The sequence below is a fragment of the Equus asinus genome, chromosome 19, assembly GCF_041296235.1.
Source record: "Equus asinus isolate D_3611 breed Donkey chromosome 19, EquAss-T2T_v2, whole genome shotgun sequence".
NCBI lineage: Eukaryota > Metazoa > Chordata > Mammalia > Perissodactyla > Equidae > Equus > Equus asinus.
In genome coordinates this window covers 11,994,533-12,020,251 of record NC_091808.1, presented here as the reverse complement: position 1 = coordinate 12,020,251, position 25,719 = coordinate 11,994,533, and the positions used below count along the sequence as shown (strand labels likewise).

The 25,719-nt window shown below is 37.8% G+C and overlaps 1 protein-coding gene across 8 annotated transcripts in view; it reads right to left on the bottom strand.

The window, feature by feature from the left end:
* The window catches only part of SPHKAP (SPHK1 interactor, AKAP domain containing), a 173,172-nt gene that overhangs the window by 41,191 nt on the left and 106,262 nt on the right, over positions 1 to 25,719 (bottom strand). The window lies entirely within an intron of this gene.

Sequence of the window (25,719 nt, the reverse complement as noted above, 5' to 3'; positions counted from 1 at the left end):
GCCACCCACACTCTCATTCAGAGGTTCTCTTCCCTTGGGTTAGTAAGATGGGTAAATAGCGAGGAATTGGGCTTGAGTCCCTTTGTGGACAGTGCAAATGCAAGCACAGACGTTGGTGGTACTTGGCAGGGGTTCATGATCTAGAGCAGTTTGAGAATATTCATATAAAAATTGACACTTTACCTTTGGAAAATTGGTTCAATGTCCACTAGTGCTCCGGGACTTTTAACAACATGCAGCTGGATGGAGGTTACTGAATTGATTAGACAATTTTCCAATCACCTTAAAGAAAGGTGCGTTACCTTGCCCCTGGGCATCACAGGCTCTTAATATCTTATATCACAGTGGGAGAGGGCAAAGCAGAGACCAAAGAAAGGCATCTATAGTACAGATGGTCCCCGACTTATGGTGATTTGACTTACAATTTTTTGACTTTACAGTGGTGCAAAAGCCACACACATTCAGTGTAAACCGTACCTGGAATTTTGAATTTTGCTCTTTTCCTAGGCTAGCGGTATGTGGTACAATCCTCTCGTGATGCCGGGCTGTGGTAGTGAGCTGCAGCTCCCAGTCAGCCAAGCGATCATGAGGGTCAACAACCGATACACTTACAACCCTTCTGTACCCATCCCATTTTTCACTTTCAGTACAGTGTTCAATCAGTTATATGAGATAGTCAACACTTCATCGTAAAATAGGCTTTGTGTTCGATGACATTGCCCAACTGTAGGCTAATGTAAATGTTCTGAGCACATTTTACGTAGGCGAGGCTAAGCTAGGTGTATTAAATGCCTTTTCAACCTATGATATTTTCAACTTACGATGGGGTATATCAAGATTTAACCCCATTGTAAATCAAGGAAGACCTGTAATGATTTATCTGCCCTCCAACATTGTCTTTAGTTCTCTGAAGATGAACTTTCTTTTCATTCCCTCTGGGCTGCAATATGAAACTGTTTACATTTGGAGGAAACCGTCCATACTTGCTGGCTGGGCCAAGACTGGAACAAAGCAAGACATAGGCCAACGACTTGCTCACATTTGGTGCATATATCTTTCTATATCTTGTTGGTAGGCAATGAACCAGGTTTTTAGGGCCTGTGTACATACAATTTTGGGAGAAATCCTTTAAGAAAAAGAATAACAAAGTTGAAAATTCTAAATTAGGTGTGAAAGTGAATATTCATTTATTTAGAAAGAGAAAAGAAATCACAACAAATACCAAATTTAAAAAGGCTGACAAATACCACAAACACGATAACTTCCAGGAAAAGGATATTTTAACTAACCAACTGCCCAATACACCTCCATAATACTTTTTCCCTATGTTTTTGGTTCCATACTCTTTGATTGTGTGTTTATATGACAGCAGTTTTATAACATAATTTTCTCTAGAGAGAATAGAAAGATAATTCAGTCTTACTTTAATATTGTTGATTTTTTTTCAGTTTTGCAAGCTTTTATTGATAATATCTTATTCATTTTCCAGGTTGTTGTCAAATTTAGTGGGAAATCACTGTAAAATTTCTTTCATATGTGAGTTGTTATAGGCATACTCATTACTTATAATACTGTTACTGGTTTGTGCTCTACAAACATAAGAATTTGGATAAATTCTCTTTTGTTTGATTCTCATTGAAAAAGAAAAAGAAATGCATGGTGCAGTTATAATTTTCAATGTTGTATTATCAAATAAATTCCCTCCAGGAGAGAACTTCTGTGTTGACCAAGCATCAGTGAGAACCCAATTTTGTATTTATAATTTCACATGTTTGATGAGTGGAAGAATTTCCACAGACTAGCTTCTGGCACATAAACCTTGTTTTCTCTCCACTGTCTATGTATTTCTGGTGTTGGGGATGGTGGGACATGCTCACATTGTGAAACTGTCTCTGACCTGACACCTTCATGTCACGACATCTGGTTGAGTTGTCCCTGTTAACAGTAGGAGTATTCCTGGAAGCCATTCCTACAATTGGATGGCTAGCAATCACTTAACTACACATGAGAGTGATCTCAAGCCACATAAACATATCTCATGTAAACACAGCTTCACTCAGTTTCCCTTAAGCCAGACCCCACACATGTCTGTGTTCACTCCAACGACTCTCAACATAAGGGGAGATAAGATGCTGAATGGAAAGAGACAGTTGTAGTTAAAATATCTTCCTTTTGAAAATTTTGCAGAAACATATATAACCATGTGAGCACATTGCTAAGACCCCTCTCAGGGCCCTGGGAGTGGGGCCTGTGCACCTGAGGAGTCCTGAATTTAAAGCTTTGATGGTTTTACAGTAAATCCACTTCATGGTGAAATCGTCCATGTAATGGGATGGCTTTCTGCATATGTTCACTCTCTACGACCTTGGGCTCTTTCCTTGAGATTTAGGCCTCCACGAATGCTGAACTCCAAGTGGAGAATATAAGACAGGCCTCTGTCTAGAAGAGCTGGGGAATGGTGGGTATGGGGAGGGGTTTGTGTAGTTTGATGAGGGGATTAGCTTTACATCTCTGAGGTGTATGGTCTTGGCGCTGGGTGCTGAGAAGACAATTTTAGGTACTGTTCTTGCTCTCAGGGAGTTCTGGTGTGTCTGGAGGCAGAACAAATTCCTAAAACTATGAAGAACATTATGAAGTATTATAGGAGTGACAGGCTTATTTGCTGGAGAAGGAAGTTGGGAGAATGGAGTCAATCACAAAGGGCATGGCAGAGAAGGCTGGATTTGAGGTAAGCTTGGCAGCACACATCAAAGAGCAGAAGAGGGAAAATGGCACAATAAATGGATGACTTTTCCCTGATCAGCACCTGTTGAGCAATGGTAAGAGGCTGTGAATAAAGCACAAGGTGAGCAGAGGGAGAAAACAGAAGGTGGGAAGTCCAAGGCCAGAGGCACTTCCCAGAGGAACTCTGGAAGTGAGATCAAAGCTGGTGGGCAAAATGCCTTTCTTTCTACACAATGAAGACTCTGGGCATAATTCAGCAGATTTTAAAAGAGTTGAATGAAAGAGGAAATCACAATATTATGATACACTACCTGTGCAATAAACGTTGAGAGAGACCCAAGGGTTAGAATTAGGCATCTCCCTCTCTGCGAGGGAAGCTGCTCTCATGTTACTACAGGAGGTTACAAGGAAATTTTCGGTAAAGGGGAAGTTGAAATAAAGTTTCTAGGGGGCTAGCGTGAGTGCTATGTGTGACTAAAATATTAAAGCCTGGAAGATTCTGCATTACGGTTCAATGGGCTGTGTATTGAAAGGGGTCCCTCAGAGTCTGGAGAAAATGCTGTGGGTGGGGAGGCCAAGGATGTATGTCTCAGATATCAGCCAACTGGGGATAAGAAGTAACTGGTCTGTGTTGACTCTTCATCTCAATCTGGAGTGATGCTATTTGGTTATCTGTGAAATGCCCAAATGCACAAGTCCAAATATGCCAAATGACCCAGGGAAGGATTTTTTTTAAAGTATGTGTATTTACTTAATCACCTTTTTTCTTAGACACAGTCTGTTTTCCTTCAGCCTCACTGGATTGTGAGTTCATGAGCACAGACCCCTTTCATCACTGTATTCTTAGTGCTTAGCATAGCCTGGCATTTGAGAGATGCTAATAAATGCTTGTTGATAAATGTGTATGCATGAGTGAAGCGGAAGCACTGTCTCAGATGATGGGTGTACCACAGAGGGACACTCGTAATAATTATTTCCCTTATTTATGCAGTGAATCCCAATGTAGTCAATAAACAAAGTTTTCTTCCAATAAGGACATAAGGGGATATATAGAGAAGTTGAAGGAGAATTAACTGGGTTAATGTTAATCCAGCATTGGTACTGTTTAAAGTATTTTGACTGGGCTTTGTCTCATGAATAAGGATTTGTTAAAAAACAGAAAAAGGCAAAATATTGAGGACCATAATTGGTAATAAAGACATAAAAGGTATTGAGGGTTTTCTTAGAATGGAAGCTCCTTTCTGTTCACGTAAAATTCACTCGTGTTGTGTCTGCACACGTTCTTGCTCAGACCATCTGCAGACGTGTTCTGCCAAAGCAGATGGAAACAGCATCACTGAGAGAACACAGACACCTTTTTTCTTACCTACTTAACAAAGCTAATTTTGTGGTTGCACACAACTTTTAAATTCAAATGCCTCTCTTCTGTCATTATTATGGTTTTAAAATGGAATGTGGAAGTAAGTATCACTGAGAAAATGATGCTGCTCTATGACTTTGCCTTTTACACAATCTAACAAAATATTCTTCGAAGTTATTTATAGGTAGTAAAAATTGGAACATAGACATTTTTATGGACATAAAAATTGTCCATAGACAATATGTTGTTTTCTCTGTTTGGTATTGTAGGTTATTTAGTCAAGAAATCGCAACTATTTATTTTACTTATAAGTCCCTTTTCATATATGGAGAGCCATGTAAGCATGTTTAAAAATAAAATTTCACTATGAATATAATATATATCTTGTATTCAATATATTATATATTCAAATATAAGATACATAATATTTCACTAGTGATATAAAATGTATTTTGGTGAAAGGCTACTGTGAGAAAGAGGTTAACATTAAAACCTAGTAAAAAAAACAAGAAAAACAAATAATTTAAGTGAACTGTAATTCATAGCAACTTTTGTGAGTTAACTGTCTTTAATAAATAGTTTTATTTCGATACAAATTAAGTCAGACTGAGACAGGAACAAGCCTAATGAGACAGGGCCATCTGCAAGGCCCTGGCCTAACAAGATAAGGCCCTAACAAGATTCGCCTTAACCAATCTGCAAGCTGGGAGAATCAGAGAGAGGCCACCAAGATCCACATTCCACAGCCTTGGGACTTTCCTGGGTTCACGCATGTGCCCTAGCACCCAGGAGTCCACTGAAGGTGACCCTAGACCCATTAGCATAGTAAAAATCACAGCCAGGGATGGAGAGCTAGCATGTCGCATGTTGAACAACAGCGCAGGTGCAAGGAAAACCCACCTCTACATGCCACGATGAGGCATTCCTCCCAGCCTTTGCCTAATAAAGCCCCACAATCCTGCTCCCTAAGGAGATAGGTCACCTGCCTCTTTCTTTTCTGCACTGACTCCCTTGTGCCTCTCCTGTGCACAAGCTGAAAAACTTTTACTCTTCCACTCCCGTTTGCTTGTCTCTTGATTTCCATCCTGGGGGACAATAAGAACCCAATGTGCTGGTAACAAGACAAAAACAATACTATATTGTCACATAAAAATTCAGGTTTGACTTTTTGAATTGAAATCACAGGAAAAGTACTGATGATCATTGCCGGGGTAAAACTCAGATTGGATGCCGACAGTTTTATTTTTTCACGTATTCATTTTAGTCAACATCTTTGAGTGTTCAGCGAGTCGAACGCAATAGTTGAGAAATGCCGTTGCATTATGCATGCACTATGGGCAATTCACTGTGCAAGAGGCTAGGTGACAAAGGGGGTTTTAGCCCAGGATGTGGGACCTCTGTTTTCCTCTGCTGGGTATGTTTTTCATCTCCCCTGAAGTCCAGCTAAAACCTATGAAGGAAGTCATTTTTATGGAGATCCTGCTTAGAAAATGTTAACAAAAAGCATGATGTCAAATTGGCTTTAAAATCCAGGCATTTGAATGTTTGCTATGATCAAACATATACTTATGCTTTGTCTTAGAAGAAACCCAATTCTTTCTTTCGGCAGCTTCTAACAATGCAGCCATCTGGCCATGTGGAGATAGACGATAGGATCTCTTAATTTGATGGTATTAAAATGCTGATCCACAAATCTTCCAAAGAAAAAAATTGCCTCTTTTCTTACTCCAACCAAAAGACCTCTGCTGGATTCAGGACCCTGGACCAAAATGATCTTTTAAAGAACATGGCATTTTCTCTGATTAGCACTTTAGGCTGACGATAACTAAAATGGCAATTTATACATCAATGTTGTTATCCCATGCTGCTGTCAGACATTCTGGAACACACTTGACTGTTTGGAATGATGCTGCATTTGTATCCAGTTATTATTGTTTTGAAATGATGGCAGCAATCACACAAAATGAAAATGCAAAGTTTTATTTACACTTGAGACTGTCAAACCTCTCTGCTTTTTCCGATGTCAATATTTTTAAAAATATCTTTGAAACGTTGTTTTGAGGGAAGCTATTCAAGGAGTTTGTGACATGAGACACAGTACAATGTATAGAAATTATTAAACGATGACAGATATTTTAACTAACCATACGTCAAGCCAGTTTTACTGCTAACCTAAAAAATAAATAAAAAATAAGTATGCTACTCAAGATATTATTTATTTTCCCACAATTTTTGTTGTTTTAAAAGACATTTATTTGGGAGCAAGAGGATAAACTTATATACAAGGTCTGATATGCGTTCACCAGATAAAGAACATGTATTTCTTTTAAATTTCCATTTTAAAGACCTGCTTTACTGAGATATAATTCACATACCGTATGACTTATTCATTTAAAGCACATACGCCAATTGTTTTTAATATTTTCACAGAGTTATGCAACCATCACCATGATCAATTTTAGAATATTTTCATCATCTACAAAAGAAACTGTACCTATTAGCAATCAATCTCCATTTCCCCCAAAATACCTTGCCCCAGACAATCACTAATCTGCTTTCTATCTCTATATACGTGCCTGTTTTGGACATTTCATATGACTAGAATCATATATTATGTACCTTTTGGTGACTGATTTAACATATTGTTTTTAAGATTCATCCATGGCATAGTGTGTAAAAATAGTTCATTTGTTTTTATTGTTGCATATTTCGTTGTATGGATATGCTGCATTTTATTTGTCCATTTATCAGTTTATGGATATTTGGGTTGCTTCCAAGGAAATTCTTTTCAAAATCTCCCCTGGTGACTGAGGATTTGGGAAACACAAGATAAGGCGTTTTTTATTTTTTGCAGGGAAGGATTCTCCCTGAGCTAACATCTGTTGTCAACCTTCCTCTTTTTTTTTTCTTCTCCCCAAAGCCCCAGTACATGGTTGTATATCATAGCTGTAAGCCCATCTATTCTTCTGTGTGAGCCACCTCCACAGCAGGGCAACTGACAGACAGGTGGTGTATGATTCTGGGACCGGTAAACGAAGCTGGGCTGCTGAAGTGGTGAGAGCGCCGAACTTTAACCACTAGACCATGAGGGCTGGCTTGAGATAGATTATTTTTTACTGTAATTTTGTCATCTGTCGTCTCATTGGTGATGAGAGCTTTCTCCTGTCACCTCCTCCTACTGAAGGGGCTGGTCCTAAGAAAAAATGGTGCCCTAGGATGATGGGGGCAGAGATAAGTTAAATTTCCCTTGGAACAGGATTTGGAAATTTTACGTTGTTTCTATGTTAAATTGAAAGGAAAAAATATACAATTGGCTTGGCTCTACTTTCCCTACTTCTCTCACAGATGTTATTTAGATTATTAATACATGAAGAGCTGAGATAAATTTCTGAACTCTCAGGATTCATGCCCTGGGATAGTGTGGGCAAAGAAAAGCCAAATGTTGATCAAATATCAAGCAGATGAATTATTACAAATATCATGAATGATAGTGGGGAATCTTCTTTTCAGCAGCAAACCTTTGGTTCCTTTTTGATCAAGATGATTTCTCAACTCTCCACTTTGCCTACCGTAATTAAGGTCAGTTTCAGATGAGCCACAGGAATCATCAGCGAGCTTACTAGGGAATATCTTTTTCTGGGGTGCATGGAGCGTGTGTCGGGTTGGGGAGTAGTCAGAGGATTCACATCTTTTGATAGATGAGCAGGATCTCAGGAGGTGGCAGGCGAGATGATCTGTTTGCGGATCCTCAAACACTCATGACTAGAACATGAAATTCTTGTTCATTATCAAGTTAAATATGATGAGTCTACACATCTCACTCTTCAAAGTTTGCCATACTCAGACTGCTTTTTTTCTTTTTATAAGCTTGTGTAACTCTCTTGGATGACTTTAGTTCAAGAGTTTAACCTACTTAATCTGGATAAACATACTCTAGTGAAAGAAGGACAGAGTGAACAGGGCTGTCCCTGAATCACGGAAGCGACGAATAACCCAGATCCCAAAAGTCTGTGAACAACCACAGTCAAAGCACTGACAACAAAGAACTGAGGAAATAAGTAGGCTATGCAGCAAAAACCACCAAATTTTCAAATCTTTAAAAAATAAATCCTACGTTTTCTATGTAGAAGTCACACTTATGGCTCAGAATGTTAAAATTCTGTAAGTTTCGCCAAGTAAAATGGAGGAAATTTAATCTACAGTAAATGACTTATCCATATTGACTCGAACATTGACTGGAACATTCTCTCATCTTTGAGGCACAGTAATGCAGGCGTGAGAGGAGGATGAGCTTTGCCTGCAGACAAACTTAACTTCAAATCCTGGCTCTCATCCATTCTTTAGTAGTTTGGAGTCTTGATAAACCACAGAAAAAAATGAGAATAATAAAATCTTACTTTGCAGAACTTCTATGAAGATTAAATGAAATATAAAATAAGGAGCATTGGAGCAAATTGGATGACATTTTATTGAATTCTGGGTTATAGTCTATAAAACTGACCTATTTGAAATTGCTGCTCTTAGATTTTTTTCATAAAAAGATGGTAGTTTCATAAGATTCAACCTAAATAATTTGAGATAGAATATTTATAAAGAATAGCTATTTCTGAGAATGTAAGACAATTAAAATTTGGCTGCTTGCATTTAATTACTTCCTCTGCTACCCAAATTTTATCTAGTTGGTATAAATATTTGTTTCGGTTTAATTATATAAACATTATTTACTGATAAAAAACATTATTTTTCTAAACCTCATTATTACTTATGTTTGGAGCCTACTATGTAAAAGTACAGAGTGTTACGTTATTTTTCAGGGCTATAAAACATTTACTTAAGAAATGTCTTCCTTCTTGTTCCCAGAGGTGCTTATTATTTAATTCATCTAAATGCATGCCTCTGTTACGGGTGCTGCCTTCATCACGTGTCATAAAACCAGTGGATGCTTGCAACAGACACGAAATAGGGAATCAACTACACATCTGCAAGCAAAAAATTATAATTTACAGCAGGAGTGTAGACATGTTAAATCATCAACCACTGCTTAATCACTATCATTTATTAAGTTCCTAAATACGAATAGTGCTGTTGAGAGCACTTATAGATCTTGAGACAACAGAGTCTCTATTATTAGAAAAAAAGATCTTGAATAAGAATGAGTAAATGCCAGCTTTTATGTGTACAGATCAACCCCTTGAACTCAATACATAATTTCAATTTCTTAATACAGTGTATGAAAGGATATATGGGTTCGCTCTATTTTAAACATTTTTTTAAAATCAGTTGAGAATACACTTTTCATCAGTGTTGAAAAGCTAATCAATTAATTCACAAAAATCTTCCTCCAGGCATGATGGCACAATCCAACTTTGACTATGGCATAAGAACGAAATGCTATAGACTTGATAAATCAAACAAAAATATTACATAGTTTTAAACTTTGTAGAATTTTATGTTTTAACTATTCAACTAAGCTTCCAATAAGGATTATTTCTAATTTCTCATCTTTAAAGTAATAAAATAAAATAAACTTCCAGTGGTTGCCTTTTACCTCTTTTTAAAGTCATATACATTTGTGAAAAGAAAGTGCAAGAGTGTAGAAACTCATGTTTGTAGTCCAAGCTCAATTATTTTAGAGTGTGTAAAAGGCAATTTAAGCACTTAAAATCACCGAGAATAAATGATAGTGAACTGAATTTTAAAATGCAAATAACTTATCTAAGCTAGACATCCAACTAGCATCTCTCATACTTTCGACAGCCAGACTAATAAATAACTGCTAACTTTACCTCTCCAGGATGTCTCAGTATACCTGAGCAAACTCTTTGTGCCTCTTCAATAGCTGATGTCGCAATCCCATTGGTGTACGTCAAATGTGCGGAAAACCAACGCTCAATAGCCACTACTAAATGCACATCCTGGGCGATGCTACACAGGGAAAGAGAGTGATTATTTTGAAAATTTAGTCTACAAATCAAGCCGGGAAGGGGAAGCAGGTACTTTTCCTTCTTTTGAACAGAACTATCCAGATTGACTGTCTACATTGATGAAAGGCATCAGAAAGTGGTTGTCAGTTGCATTTTATTGGGTCTCTGAGAATCACTCAATTTGGCCTCTCTAGGTCTACATGGGAAGCCATCAGCCCAAGGCATGTGTCCCAATTACTGCCCCTATAGCTTGTATTCTTAGAGCCCTTTAGGGATTCATTAATTTAAAATGTTTTAATAGACTGGCAAGTGGTGAGAAGTAACTTGCTTTTTAAATAAATGAAGTCAAGCCTTTGAAAACTGGAAGTCTGTAGCCTTCATACAATGAATAAATAGATAGATAAATAAAACAATTAGAGAGAAACAAAAAAATACGAGAGGGAACATCTATCATAGTGAAAAGGATAAAAACCAGTCTTTTGCATTTGTTTGACAAGAATTCTGATTAATTACTAAAATATCCATGTTTCAAAAGACTTTCTGCATGACGAATATTGTTTTCTTTTTCATTTTCTTTTTGTCTCTGCTAGTAAAACTGACATATACCCTGATTCCTGGTTTCTTTGTCCAATGTGCTTCCTTGAACTTTATTCATTTAAGGCAATGACATCTGGAAAAATGGCCTTCGTAATGGAGGTGCTAGTTCAAATTAGCTCAGGCTGTTAACAAGATATGGCAAGTAAACCTCTGCATTTAAGCTCTGATTGTGGAATCAAGTGTTCCAAATAGATGGATGACTCAGAAGCTGGATCCAGCATGCGTGGATCGTGGGGGTCCAAGGAGCTGAAAGGAGTGTCTTCTGACTTAGTGTATGGACTTTCACCTAAACTCAGTTTTCAGTAGTGTGATTCCCCCCTATATTTCTCTGGAGCATGGCTTAGTGTCACTGTGGAATAAACCTTCAGTTCCATCAATTTATTGAAAAACTATTGGCGGAGCACCTATTATTTGCTACCCACTGTATTAGATGCTGGGAGTGCAATGAACAACATCCTCTTGCCGGAATGGAAGGGATGGAAGCCTCTTATGTAGGATCAGAGAGGGAGTTTAGAGTTCTAACTCTTCTTTACACAGACTTTCAATGAACATCTCTATTTTCAGCCCTCTGCTTAGCTGTCTCTACCATGTTTGTTACCTAGTTTCTAATTACTAATCATTTACCAGATTCTGAGATGTGAATTGACTTGGCCTTCTCCTCCGAAGTCTTTTGGTGTTAAGCATTCTTAGTTCTGCTCTAGTCGATTTGGTTTCCTTTTTCTGAAAATTTGGCATCTCTCACCTATTGTTCCATTCTGTTTGTCCTTTTTGGTTTTATATAGCTTCTATTCGACTTTCACTTAAGTATGGTTTTAGGAGGGAGATAAATTTATGTATTTAATCATCTATGTTTAATGGAAGCATCTCAAATATTTCTCTCGATCAAAGACAAAATTTCTCCAGAATTGAATTCTGGTGACAGCTATTAAGCTAATAAAATTTTCTTCATTTACTGCATTGGGATGGTACTTTGGCAATAATGGGAAAAGGAAAAGAAACAAAGGAAACCACCGGATTACAGGCAGCAAAAGTGGCCAAGGTAATAGAACAGAAGGGAGTGAAGAGGCATTTCAGAGACAGCCTGGAGAAGACTTGATGACTATGTGGGTGGGAGTGAGGGAGGAGTGGCAGAAAAGTTGCCATTTTTTTTTAAAGCCTGGGTTATTTGGATAATAATAATGCCTTTCAGATATAGTACAAATGCGGGTGAGGAGCAAGGTGTTTTCTTTGGGGAGGGATGGGTGATAAAGGTAGTGGAAAATTGTAGGGGGTGGGCAGAAGATATTGCAACAGGTTGCGGAGTGGTTAGGAGAAAGTAGCAGCAAGTAAAGAATAATATTTTAAGAAGTTTGGCAATAAATCACTTAATTATAAACTGTTGTGATCAGGTAACCTTAGAGATTATCTATTTAGTAGTCCTCAGCTGAGGAATGGAAGGGAGGAGGTATCAAAATTATCTAGGGACCTTCCTAAAATACACGTGTTTGGTTCCCTGTTAACCTTCTCAATCAGAATTTTTAACAGTGGGACTTGGACATGAGCATTTTGAAAAAGGTCTCAGTTGATTCTGATGTATACTTGGAGTTAAGAGCCACTTATAGATAAGCAGATGGAGGCTCAGAAATATTAAATATCTTCTCCAAGTTTCTTCAAGTGTAGTGAGGGTTAGACCTGGTACTTAGCATATTGGATTCTTACCACTCTGTTCTAAGTGCGGTGAAAAGTTATGGTACAAAAAGTGGTTTGACAAGATTGTGGGATAAAGGGAAGGATAGAAGAGGATTTAAGACAAAGGAAACATAAGCACATTTATTTCCTAGGGTGACCAAGTCAATGGGGAGGGAGATACGGAGAAGACGAGACGGAGGGGATAAACAGTAGAGCAACTGGAGGAACAGAAAATGACCATATTGAAACTAAATGGAAAACAAAGCAAAATGATAGTATGACCATGAAATGTCAAATAATTAACAGAGCCATCTACTGGCTCCTGGGATTTTTGTTTTTCTATTGGGGAAGGTTCCTTCCTAGGGCACTGATGCTCTTACACCTGGAGAGAAAGCCCCAGGGAACAAAGCGGCCGGTAGGGGAGACTTCAAGAACTTACTGTTGCTTCTGATGGCACCTCGGATGTTCTCTCTCCCCTCTTGCATTCGCCGTGATGGTAGAGAGGATTAAGAGTGGTGACAGCAAAACCTCAAGTGAGAGTTCCAGCTGACAGGCTGAGAGGAGCTGGGGCACCGTTCCTCAGTGAGTGCTATATGCATACTAATGACAGCTGATGGCATCGGGACTCCCAGTGGTGGGAGCTGAGGCCGCCATCTCAAATCTATGCTCCCTTTAAGCTATGCTTTATGGCAAACCTCTGTCTCCTGCAAATGCCAACAGTACTTAAGGGCTAAAACACAGTTTTTACAGATCCCAGGATTGCAAATTGCTGCTCCAGTTCCTTTGGGCACATCGCTGCCAGTGTCTTCAACAGCCCAGAGATCCCAGGTGTGACAATCACCAATTCGAGTTTGATGAGATAGTTCTGATGCTGTCCACAGGATGGATTTTTATTTGGTGCACACTCAGTCTCCACAATCGATCTTGAAGGATAGGATGAGGGTAAGAAATGGGGATGCATTTATTTCTTCTCGGCTTTCAGACTTCCTCTTAAGTGCCACTGCCTCAAAATGATCTTTCCTGATCATCCTGCAGTTGTCTCTTAAAGCACCAGGCACTTTTCATTCACAGCAATGATCACAATTTGCATAAATTTTGTTTGCTTAATTCTTTTCAGTCTTTTTTCCCAACTAGAAAGTAGACTCATGAAGAGTGGGAGTGCTATCTATCAGTGTGTACCCAGCATCTCTCTGAGCCAATGCTCAATAAATAGCTGCTAAATAAAAGAAGAATGACCAGGTCAAAGACGGAGATATAGCGATCTTGAATCGACCATCTTTTGGCCTAAGCTTGTGTTGTTTTGGCTATCACTTCCAGCCCAATTTGATTGGGAGCTATGTTATAAAGAATCTTGGCATAATCTAGCAGTACCTACTTTCCCTAGGCACTGAGCTAGCAATTCTCATCCTTTCTGACTTGAGAGCTTCTTAAAATGTTTCTTTTTCACTTTCAGCACGAACAAGAGGATAAAGTAAATAAGCAGAAAATAATATCTCTGCTGTTCAGGAAGTATAAATATGAGCATGAGCCAGAGGACATCTTATTTCCACAGGGAGTAAATGCAGTGAATAAAAGTTTGCTTATGAAGTATTGACAAATGTACTTTTAAGCCCCATTATCAGACAGCTTTGAAGTATGAGTAGGCAGAATCACCTCCACACTCCCTGTGTCTTTCATTGGAAAGACCTCTTTTCCTTTGAATGGCTGCATGTGTGTGTATTCAGGCATGTTTTAAGGTGGGTTGGTCTAGCAGTATTTCTGAGAGTAGCTTAGATGGTCCCCATGGTTAGGAAAGAAATAAAATCATAAATCACAAGTGCTCAACAAAGCATATCTGACTTGTTCAATGGACTAAGGAAGTTACATCAAATGTCTGTGTTTGACAATTTAAGCATACACTGTCAAATGCCACTGCACAATTCAGAAGGGAGGCATGACTGGAAGAAGAAAGTGACTTGACTTTGTGTGCCACCTCTTTCTTTAAAAGTATCTTATACACCAGAGATGCAGAAAATGTTCTGATGCCCTCTACAAATGTTCTAAAATATCTTAAAAGAGCATACTGCTGAAAGAATATACTAGAAATCATGTTTTAGGTAATGAATATTAAGTAGGCCTTTTTATTCATATAACTTCTAGATATTATGAACCCTAAATACCTGGACATGGTGTCATTGAACTTATAATTTTTTATTAAGACGGTAGGCAATAAAATTCTGAAATGCAAAGCAAAACTCAAGCAATGTCACCTATTTCAAACTGTATTCTCCCCTGATGTCCTCCACTTCTACATGCTCATTTGAAGTTTAGAACTTATGAATTGTTTCATTTGTTCTTTGGGAAAATATTTGAGTGCCTATGAGAGTAATAACTGAAATCATAACCATAAGGGAGAGTCCACAGCCTTCAGAGAGTGTGTGCCAGAAGACACTGAACTGATAAAGGAGGAGGGGCAAGGCTGCCTGAGGAGGTGAAATTTGAATGAAGATCTGAGAGTGTTAGAAGTGAAGAGAAGGGTGGATGGAGGATGAATGGGAGGGTTCTGGGTAGGGAACAAGTAACATTTATCAAAGTTTTGTATTAAGAGGGAACATAGCACATGTAAGAAATTGAAAGGAGGAGTGGTCAGAGTGTAGGGAGTTAGCAGTCAAATGGTGGACGTTAAGGCCAGAGGGATGAGAAGGTTTCAGATTATGCTGGACTTTTGAGGGAATTTTAAAGACCTTGTCTTTATCCTGAATACAATGGAAAACCAGTGAAGAGAAAGCCCCTCGTATAGGAGAGGTTGACATAATCATGTGTCTTAGTCAGCTTGGACAGCTATAATAAAAATCATAAACTGGATGGTTTGTAAACAACAGAAATCCATTTCTCACAGCTCTGGAGGCTGGAAGTCTGAGATCAGGGTGCCAGCATCGTCTGTTTCTGTTAAGAACCCTCTTCTGAGTTGCAGACTCCTGACTTATTCTTTCCTCACATGGCAGAGAGCAGAGCAGAGGATGCAAGTTCTCTCATGACTCTTAAGAGGGCACTAATCTTATTTCATGAGGGCTTCACCCTTACAACGTCATCTAATACTAATTGCCTCCCACAAGCCCCACCTCCTCATAGCATCACACCGGGGGAGGGGAGTGGTGGTGTAGGGTTTTAACAAGAATTTTGGAGGGACACAAACATTTAGTCCATAAAATCATGTTTCTGTTTTGGAAAGACCATAATTTGCCAGTTTCTTTCTCCTGAACTCTATAGTCCTCCCCCATTCTAAGATCAGATGAAAAATTAATCCCATTTTTGTCTCAGTTCCTTGTACATCTACAGAGTTGCAGAGATAGACCTACATTTCTGTCTTGTTCCTGCAGCCACTGTTCGATTCAGGACCCCATTCTCTGTGACCAGGAGCAAAAGCCTTCAGTTGACATCCCAGCTCCAGCTCCCTCCATTCTAGCCCATGCCGCGTCCTGCTCCTCTAAAAGCTTCCATTTTCCTCCCATGCCCAGAGAAACCTGAGGCAGGGGTATGAGTCGCTCCATGTGGTAAGCGCTTGTGGGTATATTATGTCATTATACATGCGTTATGTGACACTTTGTATCTTTTAATCCTCTCATGCATTACACCATTATGTGTGCATTATATCACATTATGTCATTTAATCCTCACCACGCCAGACAAGGTCAGCACTGTCATTGTACTGCTCTTTGCTTGTCAACCGTGCTCCTTAAACTCCAGCCAAATCAGACCAATGGTTTTTGCTGAGCATGCCCAGGATTTTCTTTCTTCTGCACCTCTGCTCATACCTTTAGCACTATTGCAGGCAGGGTGGGGTTATTATCTGTGCTGTGCTCCCCACCCCCTCATCAGAGCATCCATTCAGACTTGACCTACTACGCTATCTTCTTTAGTGCCTTCACTTGCAGATTGAAATGTTTTATGCTCCCCCTAGCATTTGCTCTTGAGTTGCTATATAGCATTGTAATATTTATGTTAATAAATAAAAGGGTCTTCTTTTGGTAGTTCATGAACTCCCTGTTAGAAGTGTCTGATTATTCACTTTCATTTAAAAATTTATTTAAATTTATTTACGGTAAAATTCTACCTACAGTATGTTCACTTTTTTGGGTGGGCAGTTTTACGCATGCACAGATTCTTGTAACCACCACAGGATACAGAACAATTTCAACATCCAAAGAATTCCCTTGTCCTGCCCCTTCATAGGCAGATCCTCTCCCCACCCTTAGCCCTGCAATCACGGACCTGTTCCTGTTCCTAGAGTTTTGTCTTTTCCAGGATGTCATATAAGTGGAATCGTACAGTATGTAACCATCTAAAACTGGGTTCTTTCACTCAGAAAAATGCATTTGAGATTTATCCAGGTTGTGTGTATTGGTTGTTTGTTCCTCTTTATTGCTGTGTAGTATTCTACTGCTTTGATGTATCACAGTTTGTTTATCTATTCACCTGTTTATGTCATCACTGATTACAGGTTTTTGTATGAACGTAAGTTTTCATTCTGCTTGGGTAAATACCTAGGAATGGGATGCTGGGTTGTATGATAAGTGTACATTTAACTTTCATGAAGCTGCCAAACTTTTCCAGAGGGGCTATAACATTTTTCATTCCTTGCCTATTCATTTTTGTAATTTTTTCATGTCCTTGTGAAAAATGATCTCCACAAGCATTTTCTAAATTGATTTCCACAAACGGCAAGGCTAAACTGCAGTCATGGTCTTGCAAAGGAAACTGCATATGCTGGCTAAATATTCCAGCCAGTGACTATAAAGGCTGTTATAACAGGAGACAGAGAGAGAGAGAGTGGGAGGGAGAGAGAAAAAGGGATTTTTTTTTTCCTGAAAAATAGAATCTGAAGCACAGGTTTATTATCCTTTGGTACTTATCCTCCAAGTCTTGTTTTTAGGTGACAAGAAACTTAAAAGACAGCAAAAAGCATCCATTCAGATGTTATTATATGGACTTGATGGTATAAATTTTTCTTATCAATACAGATTAATACTTAGCACAAAATATAGGTAAGACTCTCCACTAGGTGTTGTGGGGGATAGAAAGCTGTAGAACACAGCACTCTCTCCTTCAGCCAGTTTGGTTATCTTAGTGCCATCTATGTTGATAATTGTGGCAATTCACAATTTATTGAGATCTATGCTGAGTGCTTGTACATAACTTAGCTCACTTGATCCTCATAAGAACCAGGTAAACTTGTCACTGACGCTGCACTTATTTACAGATGAGGATATTGAGGGGCAGAGAAATTAATTAATTTCCCATGGTCATACAATTAATGAGTAATAGAACTAGAAATTTGGAAACAATTGTGATCTATAGTCTGTTCTTTGAACCACTGCCTCACCATGTTTACTTTATGAGAAAAGGGTCTGAAAGTAAAACAGATTAAATAGGATTGAAGAGATGTGTCTAAATTTTCATAAATATCAAGTGTTTTTAAAGACATGAGCATTCTCTTTCTTTGTGTAGAATAGACTGAATAAATTTTTAGAGCCTCATTCAATACTGAATTCATGGCTTCTATCTGGTAAAACTGTCTAACAAGAAGTTATTCAAGGCAAAAAAATGAATTAAGGCAAAAAAAATTGACATTTCTTTTCACTCATTCAGGATGGTAATTGACTCCTGATTTTCTAAAATTGTGGCTCAGTGAAAACATTCATTTTGATATTCAAAAGGAATAATACTGGGAGCGATATTAGCAAGATGGCAGACTAGGAGGTCCTAGCTCTCGTCCCCCACTAAACCAACCACTTAACAACTGCTCGACAATGCAAATAGCTCTGAGAGAGCTTCGGAGAACAACTAAGAAGCTGCAGCAACCCAGTGGACCATAAAACCAAAGATGGCTGCACAGAGAAATGTCAAGAGCGTTTTACCTGCTTTGTCCCTTCCTCCAGCCTGGCACATTGAAAAAAAAAAACCATATGATCATCTCAACAGACACAGACAAAGTATCTGACAAAATTTTATACCTATTCATGATTAAAATTCTAAACAAAATAGGTATAGGAGAACTTACCTTAACATAATAAAGGCCATATATGAAAAGCCCAGAGCTAACACCAGAATCAACGGGGAAAAACCAAAAGCTTTCCCTGTATGATCTGGTACAAGGCAACGATGCCCACTTTTGCCACTTTTATTCAACATAGTACTGGAAGTCCTAGCCAGAGCAACTAGATAAGAAAATGAAATAAAAGACATTTGAATTGGGGATGGACAAGGAGAATTATCTCTGTTTTCAAATGACATGATCACATATGAAGAAAGCCTTAAAAGTTCAGTGAAAAACTGTTAGAATTAATAAGTGAATTCAGAGAAGTTGTAGGATGCAAAATCAACAAAAATCAGTTGTGTTTTTATATGGAAATAAAAAACTATCTGAAAGGAATTTAAAAAAATCCCATTCACAATAGTAACAGAAATAATAAAATACTGAAGAATAAACTTAACCAAAGAGGTGAAAGACTTGTACACTAAAAATTATAAAACATTAATGAAGGAAGTTAAAGATACAGATAAATGGAAAGTCATCCCATGTTCATGGATTGGAAGAATTAATATTGTTAAAATGTCCATACTACCTAAAGTGATCTATAGATTCAACGTAATCTCTATCAAAGTCCTAATGGTATTCTTTATACACATAGAAAAAAAATCCTAAAATTCATATGGAACCATAAAAGACCCCTAATAGCTAAACAATCTTCAGAAAGAAAAGCAAAGCTGGAGGCATCACATTTCTTGATTTCAAATTTATTACAAAGCTACAGTAATCAAAACAGTATGGTACTGGCATCAAAGCAGACATATAGATCAATAGAAGAAAATAGAGAGCCCATAAATAAATTCACACATCGAGGGGTGACTGATCTTTGACAAGGGTGCCAACAACACACAATAGGGCTGAATAGTCTCTTCAACAAATAGTGTTAGGAAAGCTGGATATTCATATCAGAAAAATGAAATTGGACACTTACCTTACAGCTATATAAAAATCAACTCAAGATGGATTAAATACTTAAATCTAAGATCTGACATCATAAATTTTAGAAGAAAACATAAGAAAAAAAGCTTCTTGAAATTGGTCTGGGTGATGATTTTTTAGATATGACACCAAAAGCACAGGCAACAAAAATACCAATAGACAAATGACATTTCATCAAACTAAAAAGCTTCTGCATAGCAAAGGCAATAATCAACAGAGTGAAAAGGCAAGCTATAGAATGGAAGAAAATACCTGCAAACTGTATATCTGATATGGGGTTAATATGCAAAATATATAAGGAACATATACAACTCAACAGCAAAAAAACTAAACCAAACCAAATAAAAATAGAAAACCCCCCAAAACAAAAAGATAACTAAATAACCCAATTAAAAAATGAGCAAAGGATCTGAATAGACATTTCTCAAAAGAAGACATACAAATGGCCTACAAATATACGAAAAGTGCTGAACTTCACTAATCAACAGGGAAATGCAAATCAGAAGCACAATAAGATATCACCTCATACCTGTCAGAATTGCTATTATCAAAAAGACAAAAGATAAGTGTTGGTGAGGCTGTGGGAGAGGGAACGTTTGCACAGTTGGTGGGAATGTAAACTGGTCCAGCTATTATGGAAAAAAAGTATGGTGGTTCCTCAAAAATTAAAAATAGAACTGCCTTATGACACAGCAATCCCACTTCTGGGTATATATCCAAAGGAAATGAAAACAGGATCTTGAAGAGATAACTGCATTCCCATTTTCACTACAGCATTATTTACAACAGCTAAGATATAGAAACAACCTAAATGTCCATTGATAAATAGATGGTAAAAAAAAGTGAGATATATATATAGATATATATATACATACACACACACACACACACAATGGAATTTATTCAGCCATAATAAAGAAGAAAATTCTGCTATTTTTGACAAGATAGATGAACCTAGAGGACATCGTGCTGGATGAAATAGGCCAGACACAGAAAGACAAATACTGCATGATGTCACCTATACAAGGGATCTAGAAGAGTGAAACTCATAGAACCAGACTGGAAAATAGCGGATGTCAGGGGTTTGGGGGGGAGAGGGAAATGGGGAGATATCGGTTGGGGTACAACGTTTCAGTTATGCAAGATGAAAAAGTTCTGGAGATCTAACGTACAACAATGTGAATATAGTTAACGATGCCATATTGTATAGTTGAAATTTGCTAAGAGGGTAGATATTAAGTGTTCTCACCACACAAACACAAAAAAGTAAAATTGATTTTATATGTTATAACCAGAAATAATGCCTGTGAGTTTTTGGACTATAAAAAACGTGTCTGCACTAAAAACATTTTAGAAATTGTGAAAAGTTTTAAAAATGAAATTAAAATCCCTGACAATTCCATTGAATGAAAGAATAAGGTTTGAAACTGCTGTCCATCAGTAGAGGGTTGTTTAAATAAATCACGTTACATTCACACAGTGGAGTGCTACATAATTATCAAAAGAAATGAGGCAGCTCAGTATGTGTCAATATTGAAAGGACTCCATGTCATATCAAGAGTAGAAAGCAAGAAACAACACATGGTAGAGAGAATGTATGATCTATGTGAAGAGAAAAGAATACAAATGTATATTAAAAAAAAAAAGGAGAGGAAGAGAGAGAGCAATATCTCTCTCTGCCTTGTGAAGATACAGCAAGAAGGCGGCCATCTGCAAGCCAGGGAGAGAGCCCTCACCAGAAACTCAACTCCCTGAGGCCTGGATGTTGGACTTTCCACCCTCCAGAATGGTAGAAAAATAAATTTTTGTTGTTTAAGCTGTAAAAATACAAAATAAAATAAATAAGATAAAGAGAATAATCTTGAATCTTTTGCCTGATTGTATCAACTAAACAGTGAAAGAATCACCGCTTAGAAATGAGAAAATTAAAATTTTCGGCAGGTTTAAAGTAGACAAAAAAAGAGCGTGTCTTATTCCAGCAGGCAGAATCTGCACATAGCACGTAAGAGATGGGCAGACAGGAGACAAATTTGCTTCGGATAAAGTGAACCAAAGGAGAGGAAAAGAGTAAAATTACATTAACATAAACGTTCAATCTTCAGATTTGGGATATAGAATTTTTTCTTTGAAGCTTCTACTTTATTAAAAATCAGATTTATTTTTTTAAATAATCATTTGATATCTGTGTTTTAGTTGGCTAGAGAATGCTCTGACATCACGCATGGGTTTATATGAATCTTTCTCGTATATCTTGTCAGATTGTGTCATGCTAAAATTTCCAAATTATGAATAAAATACACTATTTCTATTTACTGGCATATACTTCGGTGGTTCTTGTAACCAGCAATGAGATGTTCAGCTGGTGCCTACACAGCTTTTTACCAGCTACAAATGCGTACTGGAAGAAAAACCATATTTTGAATGGGATCTTTGTAACTTTTTATATTCAGTTAACAAAAATAACTTGCTTTTTCTAATACGAGAGCCAATTAGCTGTAAAAGATGTTGGTCAGTACTTGGAAATATTTTTCACATCTGAAATGTTCATATTCTCTTCCTCTTCTGCTCTATATTTTTTCAGTAGAAACAACACCAAAAATATAGACAATGTATTTTTTTCTTGCTATTTTTGCTTTACAAATGAGTTTCACCATAGAGGAGTCAGGATTCTACAAAAGAGGAAGGATTAATAAAAGCAGGAGGAAGCTACTGCAGATAAATATTTAAAATCATTAACAAATTCAATTCTAAAACTGATTACTGAGCAAGAATGAAGATAATAACTAATATTATGCCATTATTTCACTTTAGGCCATTATTTCATTTATTTTTCATAGCAATCCTGTGTGGTAATTACTGTTATTATTTCCAGGAAACTGAGGCACAGAGAAAGTAACTACAATATGTAAAACTCTGTGCTGAGTCATCAAGGGACATAAAAATGTCCCTAGTTCAAAGAGCCAATGTCTACAAGGAAACAGCTATAACAATAACACCTACCAATTCTATTAGTCTGTGCTAGGCACTGTGCTATGCATTGTCTCTGCCCATCCTCTGGCAGCCCAGTGATGCAGCTATCGTGATTTCTGTTTTCTAGCAGAAGAATTGGGATTTAAATAGGCTATGTAAATTGTGCAAGGTCATGCACATACTATGCATAAGAACGAAGATTGAATTCCAGTCTGCCTGCACTATTTTGCTGGATACAAATATCCTTATCCAAATAAAGACCTCATACTTAAGGGCAAGGTCAATCACATTTGAAGGAATCTGCAACAGTCTGGTTCAGCAGCCTATTTCTACTCTGGGTTCCAAATCTCTTTGTTTATGGCTTATTGACTACAATAAGGGGCTGGACACCAGGAACTTCAGTGTGGAGTCATAGCTGCTTTAATGATTTCAGAGCACAAGGAGAACTTGGAAGCTGTCTTTTCCAGTATGAAATGCGAATTCATACATAGTAGGATGTTCACAGGTGTTTCGGCATTCTCAAGTTAATTGGGTTAAAAAGACTAAAAACTGTTTTTCAAGTTTGCTGTCAAATTTGGAGTTTGAACAATGCTTGAAAGATAGTTCCACATAAGACAATTTCCAATCTTTATACGTTTCTTCCAATCTACTGTCAATGGAGATGGATGTGTGCTGTCCGAACTATTTCTCTAAGAGAACTATCACAGTCGAGGATGCTCCTTGGAAGGATTCTTCCTGCAGAAAGCATTTTTGGGGCATGGAGTAGGGTGAAGGGAAATGTGGATGTTCACCATGCCTTGGGATTGCGTAGGTCTGTCCTCCAAACTAATGATTTTATTTTTATTTTTTTATTGTGGTGAGAACACTTACCATGAGATCTAAACTCTTAAAAAACTTTTAAGTACACAATACAGTATCATTAACTATAGGCACAGTGTCGTACAGCAGATCACTAGAACTTGTTCATCTTGCATAGCTGAAACTTTATACCCTGTTACCAGGGGCTAGAGGGAGGTTGCATTCATGATTTCAATTGTAAACATGACTTGTTCTAAACACGATTCTTTGGATCTTATCTGTACTCTTTTTATTACTCCTGGTTGTGAAGTGGATTTTTGCTTATGACACAACTGAAGGGTTTTCATCATATTATTCTCCAAGAAGACACTGTGTTTTTATGCTTCTGATATTCATGCATAAAACGTCCGCAATATTGGACTTGACCATGCGTTAACTATGAAGCACTGAAATGAACTGCTTCCATCCAAAGTTTCTGTTTTCCTTTTGGATGATGAAAAAGAGTCTTTAGGGAGAAGGTTAATTAGGTGTCTACAAAGCTTCAACAACTTGATACTTATACATAAATTAACTAGAAAAAGAGTTACAAGGCAATTTATACAGGTGCTCAATTGTGACCTTCAGAACAAATATGGTAGCAGACACTTTCATCACACATACTCTGGGCCAGACATTCCTCATAAAAATCCTACAGGAAGATGCTATTATGATTCCCCGAAAGCATGTGAGGAACCTGAGATACAGAAAAGTTAAGTAACTTGAACAGTCACAGAGGTGCTGAGTGATGGGGTTCATTCCTACGCCGTCTGTCTTATAGATCTGTGCTATGCTATGCCTTCTTTTTAGTATAGAATTTATTATATGCTATGTTATACAGTATATAATATATTATGTTATATATATCATATATTTTATGCTATGCTGGTTTTAAAAGATGGTGAATTGGATAGACTGTCGAGTTTCTAATTTGATTAGGAATTGGATACATTTTCATCATTTTATTCTAGTGGTCAAAGAAGGTTTTTTTAAAACCATGGTTTAGCAATAAGAATGTGATATTTACTTCCAGGACTTTAGTATATTTGCAGTGGGATCCATGGTGGTTGTTGAGGATCCTTCTCTCCAAGAGGCATCTAATGTTGGGTTCAGTTGGTGATTTGGACAAAGCCACAAAGAGCCTGAAGTAGAAGCCAAGATCCTTCCCTACTTTGGGAGAAGGTTTCCCCAGGGAGAGAGTGAGAGTTCTCAGGAACACCTCTGAGTTTGAAGGGTGACTGAGAAAAGACCACGGGAAGAGGAGACATTATCAAGAGCAGCCCATGAGAGGGGAAAGCAGTGGCCTCATCTCCAAGAGTAGAACACAGGCTGAAACTAGTGACAAAGCCTCCATGAACCACACTGGATTTGGGGCCAACCTTGGACAATGTTTAGGGCACCTTGAAATTCTCCGTTTTCCTATGTGTGCTTCAAATATAATATATGTGAATTTTTTTTCTTAGTGTAAACTTTCTCCATAAGAACAACATAATATGGGATAATAACAGCAGGCATAATGGGTCTAGTAAGTGTACTTAGGGGTAGCAGGATCAGGGCTGAGAACGGAAGTCACTTAGCTTTAATATTGTATTATTATTATTACTATTATTATCACTAATTAGACTCTCAATTTTACCCATGATCTGGTAAATAAAAGTTTACAACATGTGATTCAAACAAGGGTCTTTGCTTGGCGATAGCTGTGATATTTGGGTTAAAATATTTATTCTCTGAATATCCAAGGAATGAATTTTCTTAGAAAATACCATTAGCCGTGGCCATTAAAACCAAACTCTTTTCCTTGAAAAACTAATGGGTCCTTTAGTGACTGAATCTAGACTCTGGCCTTTTAGAGATTGCAAACTGGCACACTCAGTCCAAAATTAGCTGATATCCATCTGTAAATGTGTTTGGTGTGGAATAGGTAGTCTTTTAAGTGAAATCAAGGTAACGTTAAACAATTGGATGATTTCACATAAGAAAAATCTGGATTTCTAGACTCTTGATGAAAACTCGGGGTCAAGAAGCCTTCATTTCCATATGGCAACAACTCCCCGGACTTTTTTTTTTTTTTTTTTTAAGATTTTATTTTTTCCTTTCTCTCCCCAAAGCCCCCCGGTACGTAGTTGTGTATTCTTCGTTGTGGGTTCTTCTAGTTGTGGCATGTGGGACGCTGCCTCAGCGTGGTCTGACGAGCAGTGCCATGTCCGCGCCCAGGATTCGAACCAACGAAACACTGGGCCGCCTGCAGCGGAGCGCGCGAACTTAACCACTCGGCCACGGGGCCAGCCCCTCCCCAGACTTTTTTAAGTGTGACACATACTCGCCTGTTCTCCACAGTCTCCATCACTTCCTGTTGTATCCTGGACACTGAGGTCTAATGGAAAATGCCATTTGTCATTGTTTTTCACATGGCAATTATTTTAATAGTAAAGAAATATGTCTCTGTATCCATGTCTTTACTAAAAACGGGAAAATAAAAATGCCAAGACTGTGAGTTTTAAGAAAAATGGTAGACAGCCCATTTCTTTGTGACTACTGGATCCACATGTTTAAAATGCAAAGTGTATCTGTGTTTAAAAGAAACAAAACAAAATCATAAAATAATATTAAGAAACAATCCATCATAAAGA